Genomic DNA, 8,057 nt, shown 5'->3' on the forward strand with positions numbered 1-8,057 from the left:
ACGAATAATATTCCCTAGTTGAGAAAAGAGGGAAAAAATTGGCACTGAACGTTCCTACTGTAAGTTTTTATCTGCAGAGACATTTATCAAAGGACTCATACATCATAACTTTAAGCAAGGAAACGCTGATTTAGCTGACTAAGTAAATTTTTAACCCCGATAATAATATGTTCCCGAGTTAAATTTGTGGAGATGTAAAAACAAACATCTTGCGGAGGCGTAGTCCGAAAGACATTCTGCGGAAAATAAATCTGAAAAATGCTTTCTCTGGAATTGAACCCATTTGTATTTGTAATTTTTTACATGTATCACAGGATCATTCAGTCCTATAATATGTATGTACAATTGTACAATGTGCATATTTCACCAAAATTAAAAATTTGGACAAACTGTTCATAATAGGTACCTTCGATTTCATCAAAGGCACTGGCTCAAATGTGGTGATGTTGAATTGTTGATGCTATAGTTGTGATGTTGAGCAATGACTCAAATGTGGTGATGTTGATGCTATAGTTTTGAGTTCCTTGGCATCACAGGACACTTCAACTTGAATAAACTAGATGGAAGAATGGTTAAGCGGAAGAGCTCCCTCAGGATAATCCTGTCACATGGAATAAAAATCAAAAAGAGATAAAAAATGCAAACAACCTTCGGCCACTTTCTTTAATCTTCTCATCAAAATGGAACCACGGCAGACGAAAAATAAAGTCAACAGAGATGAACGGAATTCTTGGAAAGCTCTAAAAGTAAAAGTTCAAGTCTGTCTGAAACACTTTCAAGTTTTTTTTTTACACATACCTACAGTATACACTATACAGTCTTTTACCTACATACTGCACATTTTTAGCTATAATCTATAAACATAGGCTCATATCTACATAGAAACAAACAAAAAATCTACATCATTAGTTTAAATTTAATATTCAAAGTGAACATTTTTTATACTTTATTTGATGAAATCATGATAGAAAAAAAGTAAAAATAATTCAACCAGAATGTAGAACTTTGGTAGGTATTTAGGGTTTGAAAAGAGGATTATGCTCCCATAAAAGGAAAAAAATAGCACACACATGCAGAACCCTGTAGCTAACTTTTGTTGCATAAAAATAATTTAAACAGGGGTTAAATTTTCGTATTTCAATGCACTTAACCTGTTTGTTTGCAATTTTTCATGCACTGCATAAAACACTCAACACACTCAGCAGTATATTTTATAGTTTTGCTGAATTTTCTCATTTTCAATAAGTATTTCGACATTTATGTACCCATAGGTATTTTATGCCCTCATAAAAATGTCGTTTTAAATACATTTATAAAACATGGCGTGTCACGTATTACAGGTACAGCTTGACGCAAAACGAATCTGGGATTAGAGGGCTTTATGTCGTTTGTTTTTTATTCCATTCACATACCTGTTATTAAACAGGGTTCTCGGAGAACAGAGAACACAAAAAAGAGAAAAAAAAAATCAATCAGTACAATTTGATGACATTATGAAATTAACCAATAGGGGTAGGCAATGGTAAAAATTACTTCGAATGAAATATTCAATCAGTACAATTTGATGACATTATGAAATTAACCAATAGGGGTAGGCAATGGTAAAAATTACTTCGAATGAAATATGGATATGAGGAGTGAGGAGTTACAAGAACATTACTTTTCCATTTGCTTCTTCTAATAAATTTTCAGTCTTACCTACTGTTTAGTAATGAATGAGCTCTATGAGTTACGAGGAAAAGGAAATCTATTATTATTGTTGCAGATCTTGCTATACCTACCGCGGACCAAATATTGATGTATTTTCGAGGGGTATTTTCGATGGATAAATTGAGTTTTCATGTTTCTCATGCAGGAGATAACCGCAGAAGAAGAGGCGAGGGTTTAAATTTTGAATCTTATCGCAATCATAACAAGGATTATTCTGTAAGATAGAAAATACAATACGTCCCACGTTCAATATTTATAAAAACTAACATGTTCCCATTTTTTATCGTTTATTTATCACTTGGCGAAGAAAAAGTGTGTTTTTGAAGTAGAAAAAGAGCTGGAGCAATAATAAAAGGTAAATAAGGAACGGGAAGCATGTATTTGGTATCAAGACTCACAAATACCTGCAAGAAATACGAAATATGTTTGTTATAGTCTGTTTCTTTTAGCTTGACTAGCATTCTTTACATTCCTCACTAGGTATTTACAGGGGAGTATGAACTGAATATAAACCTCTGGATACGAGAGCTACAGAGGTATGTATTTACTCTGTAAAAGGAAAAATTATCCAAATACAGATTTACCTGTTATAGAGCCTTTTGCATATTGACAACACTGGAAGAATTTTATGTACCTATGAAGTGCAATAGGTACAAGCATTTCTCATGAGCATGGAATCGTCATGCTGAAAGATACAGAATGTTATTTTCTGAAGAATCAACAGACAAATCAGACGTAGGTATACATAATTAGGCATCAAAATTTATTTATTTATCTGCGTACTGCGTAGACAAAATGTCGCCGACGTCGGCAAGTAGGTACCTAACATGAGTATGAAGCACATCTTATCGCAGGTATACACTCTCTTATTCGCAAAACACCAGGGAGAATTTCTACTTTCATATACCACCTTCTTCAGTACAATGACAAAATACCCTTGCCTACATCACTATGGAAGGGGGAGCGGAAGTAAACCTCAAGTAATAAAATTACTTCTACATAATAATTTTATTATATTACGTCCTGGAAGAAGAGGGAGGAGAAAAAAGATAGGAACTTGAAAGAAAGTAGGCCTCAGGTTCCACGAAAGAATGGTTTTCAGGGGGGGGGGGTCTTAAAGAGAAAATTGTAAAGCCACAAAAATATTTGAACGATGTTCAACTGAAGAATCTAAAGTACTCAAACTTATTATTACTTCTATCTCGTGTGACACTTAGGACATAATGTTTTTTTTTTTATGTGTGGAGGAATTTCTATAAACATAAGTATTTACGGTTAAAATATTTATAAATGAGTTTTGGTGCTCTTGTATGAATTTTCCAAAGAGTTGTCTAGTCTCTTCTTATTTCAAGTGATATGAAGCACCTCTTTGTTTTTGTTTATAAAGACAAGAAGTTCTGCCTTCAAAAACAAATATACAGCATTTCTATCTCCTCCCGCCTCCGCTCTCTTTCTCTCTCTCTCTCTCTCTCTCTCAATTGAGTGCACATCACAATAGCGTGTTCCATTAAAGAGTAATTCACCTCCATTTATTTAGCTGAATGAGTACTCGAAGGTTCTAATCAAAGAGTAATGTGTACACGCAAAACATGATTGCGAACCATTGAAATGATTTATCAGTGTAGGACGCTGGGATACCTATCTCGTACAGTCTTAAGACCCGTTCCCACGTATCGTTATCCAACGGGCCTTTACTTTCTATTTCTGAACACGAACTTAATCTTTGCTCTTTGCTCTTGAAGGCAGTAAAATTTCCAAAAATAACCTTTCCTGGACTGTGCTTTCAACTCTGTTTTGTGGTCGTAGATTCAAAGGAATTTCATTTGTGTTGAGATTGAAAGCTTGTTACAAAGTTTGTTCCCCGATTGCTAAACTCTTTGCTAATGCCCACCACTCACGTTCAGACCCAAGTCTGACAGACTGTCTGACTACGGATGGAGGTCGGACGATCCGGAGATTCAAAAACTGCCATGCTGTACTACTACACTGTTAAGGCTGGTACATTCAACTCTGGTTTACAGATTTTTTTTTTTTTTTTTTTTTTTTTTTTTTTGGGCTTCCTTTTTTGTTCAAGGGATGTAGAATGAAACTATAGGATATTCAAATATTTATACGTAGATAGTAAAATCAGAGAGAACCAACTGATCATGATAGATAGTTTTCGCTGCTTTCGTTAAAGTGTGAAGAAACCAGTGGAAATAATTTGTGCGCACATGAGAAAGCTCGGAATGTTATAAGAAAAATATTAGACAAAGGTTATCAAAGGTTATTGTGTTCTCATCAATAAAAGATTGGCCCGTTAATATCAAGATGAAAATCATACCTTTGGGCATATTATAGGTAGGTATATGTAAAAGTTGAAAAGAAGAATTTTCTAGCAGAGGTAGTTCACATTATTGGAAGGTAGGTAGGTATACATAGTTTGGAATTCAGATCCTTTGTACCTAGGTATGTATAAGTAGGTATTGTATTGTACTTCTTATTGTAAAAAAGAGCTTTCTAAAAGATTTCCTCTTCATGATCAGCTATTGCGTCTTGTGGAAAATAAAACACCAACAACTTCACGTTGGTAAACAAAATTAATGATAGTCCTCAATGTCTCAAAGTCCAGTAAGATAGAAAAGATCACTGGTTTGGAAAATTGGGTCAGAGTCTAAATTTAGGATTAACGGCGACAAGTGTGAAAGCTTAACGAGGTAAATATTGCAGCCAAACATCGGCATCGGCGAGATCAGAAATTTTTTTTTTCCAAAGAGGACTTGATACAAACTTTATTTTGAGGAAAAGAAGGATATAAAAGGACACGCCATTTTTGGGTATAGGAAATAGGAAGGGATCAATAAATGTTTGTCCCAAATCCTCGAACTTTTTTATAGTACCTTTCCTATGACATACCTACATACCGGCTAATGTTTGAATCCAGAAATATTATGAGCAATATCGTGTATTGTATTTTAGATTTTGTCCTTCTTCCTATATTCGGTGTCCCCTCTTTATGTTGCTTTCTCCTCGATAGTAATGTTTCTCTAAAAGATTACTATAATGTATCATTTGTATTCCAATGTGAGTGTAACATTTGTTGTGCCATTTTACTTGATCACGTGCTGGTATTTAGAGAACTAGTATGCCAGCAATGAAGACAAGATGTGTAGGAATCCGAGTATTATATTTACAAGTATTGTAAGTAGGTAGCTAATATGCATAAGGGCTACGTGAAGTTCCTTCCTAATTGTAACTTTTCACCTTGGAATTTCGCTCTTAAAATTCTAATGACAAGTAATACTCGTAAAAGGATCCTTGTTCTATCAAAATAAATATTATAAAATACCTTTTAACAAATTTAAATAGGTACTGTACAATTTTTTACGTAGGTAGGTACTACTTTTTTATTGAATTGATCGAATACTGCCGGGAAGTACACAATTGACGACATTGAATTTTTTTTTATTGAATGTTCTATATTTAGATACTGGAATCATAACACATAATTATGTTAATAATAGGAAAAAAGTACAATGTTTATGGTGCTTTATTGCTAAAGCTCGTTCAATGGTTTCCATAAAAAAAAAAAAAATAAATAAAATGCCATAATATATTTTCAAATACTAGCATTTAGCTGCAAGCAGTGTATAGGTATGTATGTACTTCTGTAAAAGTCATACTCGTATACAATTCTGTCATAAACAGTGATACCAACACCAACTCCCCTAGCTTGATCAGGAACTAAGAGCTATTGGGATACTTTATGGTGCTTGAATTGTATATTGGGATCGATGTAGCTATTGCAATAGAGATTTACAGCAATAGAGAAACAGAAATCATAGGAGTACACTTATTTCGCAAAGAAAATCAAGTGTTTTACCTAATTATTCTAAGGGTTATTTTGCTTGAACATTGGACTTACAGGCTTTTGTGAATATAACTGAAAGCCCAGTTCACAGATGAAATCAGTTAACCGCTAAGATTCAGTCAAAGATTCAAGGAATTCGCCTTTGTCAAAAACTTATCTTTAAAATAATAATAATATACCTAGAAGCAATCATCATGCTTGTTTCTTTTTTTATCTAATTTACACTGCGAGGGAAGGGATGAAGAAAATGGGATTCCAGAAGAAAAAGAAGGAGAGACACTTTTTATTATACTCCCCGTTTCTTTGTCATAAATCTTGTTAAGGATTCTGTGTCAAGGAAACAAATAGGAGGGTATTGTGGTCAGGAGAACGAACTCCTAATCTTTCTTTGTTTGGAAGTGATAGACAAAGTACAAGATTTGACCTATTTTATGATAAAGAATGTCACATATGTAAGTATACATCTGGTACTTAGAAGAAAAATACATGGAAGTATAGTAAAAATTGGAACAGAGATAAATCTAGTATTCTAGTAGGTATAGTTAGATGGTAGGAGGAAAAATAGGTATGTTGTTGTCACTATTTTCAATCGATTCCTCAACCTAGAGAGAAAAATCTGGTGTGAACATCACACGACTTTCTATTACATTTGCAGAATACGTAGGTATTCGAACCAACAACTTCTCAACTGTAAGTCGGACAGTTCTAAAAGTTTCACCATTCGATTCGGCGTGAAAAATCACATGGAATCAACTATTCACATGCTTACTTGTTAATGGTTCACAAATAAAAGGGAAATTTGTTGACACAGGGGAGTATCGAACCCGCAACTTCTCGAAATTATTACAGTACCTACTTAAGATAATATTGTCTTCGAATGTAATTTTTATTCCTTGAAATTTATAACTGTTCATTTGTGGCAATTCTATTCCCAATCAAATATACCTATTCATTTATTAGGAGGTATCCACCTCCTTTGAAGGAGATTTAAAACTCTCCTCTTACCAGCTTTTCCATTTGTTGGATTTTCTCCCCCTTAGTTTTCTGGTCGAGTGTGCGCCCGGTCACAGAAGTTAAACAGCACAACATAACCTGTCTGTTCTCTTGTTGCTAAGTGTTTTGAATATCAATTTACACTCTCCCCCTTTCCTTTCGTCCTCCTTCAATTTACACCCTCGATTCCCCTTCGCTTTCTTCTTCCCTGCTCTCCTAACCTTTTCTTCTCCTCCTTCTCCCCTTTGTCCTCCCTTCTTCTTGTCCCCTTTATCTGAATCCTCCTCTTCCTTCTTCTTCTTCTTCTTCTTCTTCTTCTTCTTCTTCTTCTTCTTATTCCTCCTTCTTCTTCTTCTTCTTCTTCTTCTTCTCCTCCTCCTCCTTCCTCTTCTCCTTCTTCTGCTTCTTCTTCTTCTTCCTTTCCTTCCTATGTTTCCCCACACTTTTGAATCCTGTTGTAGGTACTATGTTGGGTGTAGAATGACTGAAAATCTTCTCTCGAGGTCTCAGGTTACTGTATTGTTTTTTATTATTAGGTATTATTATTATTATTTTTATGGGATTGATTCTTCGATTTTAATGTACCTCCTTTTGGAGTCGGTTTTATGGGTTTGTCTTTTCCATCTCGATAAGATGTAAGAGGAAAATAATAAGAAAGGAAATAGGTAATAAATATTGGTATGTAGAAAAGAATCAAAAATGGGAAATACAATATCACAGCACGAAAACTAAGTGCAGTGAGAGAAAATGACATCTCCACTAATTTTTCTAAACCAAGATTTTCCTTTTTTTTTCAACAACCATAAGAATGGTCCCACCCCGTATAAAATAAACGTATTTCTAAATATTTAATTTCACAATATATTATTACATGATTTTCCCATTCTAATCCGGAGCCGTCTTTCATTCTCAGCCAATATTACTTCTTTGCTAACTTTAATAGCTTTCTCTTCCCTTTTATAAAAAAGTAAACTTTTTCTAAACTGAAACTTTGTGTAAAAATGTTTAGAAATTTTGTAAAAAAAAAAAAAAAAAAAAAAAGATTCGTTTCTTTCTTCTCCTGAAAAGATTGGAAAAAATTAATCCAAGTTTTCATTTCGTTTACATGAAAAGTTGATGTTTGTGCTTTATTTAATAGGTTGGATAAGAGAGCCTTTTTTGAACGTTTTCATTCGATTAAAAAGAACAGTAATCTCTTGGGTAGGTAAGTTTATTTTAAGGTTTATTCAGAGTTGGCTGCTCAGTGCTCACTATCTCTTTTTACAAGGTGTCTGAAAAGTTCCAAGTCAGTTGTATAGGTGAATGAAGGCCGTGCCTAGTGTCTCTCTAGTGCCATATTTTTCTGTTTTCTTGTACCAAAGATAACGCCCTCTTTTCCTGTCTTAATACAGTACCATAAGTATTACAAGAAGTCTTCACCACTGACCACTTTGAAACAAATCCCCCCCGATGTCACCTTGGCGTTTTTCGTCTGTTTTTACCCCACCCTCATTTCTCAATACTG

This window comes from Diaphorina citri, unplaced genomic scaffold (genome assembly GCF_000475195.1).
Source record: "Diaphorina citri unplaced genomic scaffold, Diaci psyllid genome assembly version 1.1 scaffold574, whole genome shotgun sequence".
Lineage (NCBI taxonomy): Eukaryota > Metazoa > Arthropoda > Insecta > Hemiptera > Psyllidae > Diaphorina > Diaphorina citri.